The sequence below is a fragment of the Poecilia formosa genome, unplaced genomic scaffold (assembly GCF_000485575.1).
Source record: "Poecilia formosa unplaced genomic scaffold, Poecilia_formosa-5.1.2 Scaffold1186, whole genome shotgun sequence".
Taxonomy (NCBI): Eukaryota; Metazoa; Chordata; class Actinopteri; order Cyprinodontiformes; family Poeciliidae; genus Poecilia; species Poecilia formosa.
The window spans coordinates 24,084-24,860 of record NW_006801125.1 but is presented as its reverse complement, the minus strand read 5'-3'; positions in this window follow the sequence as shown (position 1 = coordinate 24,860).

The window sequence follows — 777 nt, the reverse complement described above, 5'->3', positions numbered from 1 at the left end:
AGCTGTGAAAAGGGTCATAGCGACGTGTTCTTTCTGCAGGACGTATGGAGGACGAACTGATCAACAACAAATGGCAGACTTGCCAGAGGAAAGAGTGATCCCTGATCTACAACCATTCACAAATGCTGGTGTAGATTATTTTGGACCTATTGATGTGAAAAGAGGACGCAGTGTTGTAAAACGCTATGGAGTAGTGTTCACTTGCATGACAAGCAGGACTGTGCAACTTGAAGTGGCTTACTCTTTAGATACCAACTCGTGTATCAATGCACTGCGGCGATTCATCTCTCGAAGAGGGCAAGTTTCACACATGAGATCAGATAACGGCACCAATTTCATAGGAGCAGAAAGAGAGCTACGAGAAGCACTAGCCTCTCTAAATAATGGGAGAATTGAGAAAGCCATGGCACAAAAGGGGATTAAATGGAGTTTTAACCCACCATCTGGATCACATTGTGGCGGGGTATGGGAGCGCCTCATCCGAATGATCAGAAAGGTTCTGCACTCAGTGCTCCGTCAACAAATATTGGACGACGAAGGATTTCACACTGTACTTTGTGAAGCAGAGGCAATACTTAATGATCGTCCCATCACAAAGTTATCGGAGGACCCCAACGACCTTGAGGCTTTAACACCCAACCACTTGCTACTTATGAAGGGAAAACCAGCTCTCCCGCCAGGACTCTTTGACAAAAAAGATCTTTAGGCTAAAAGAAGGTGGAAACAAATCCAATATATTTCAGAACTCTTTTGGAAGAGTTGGATTCGAGAATATCT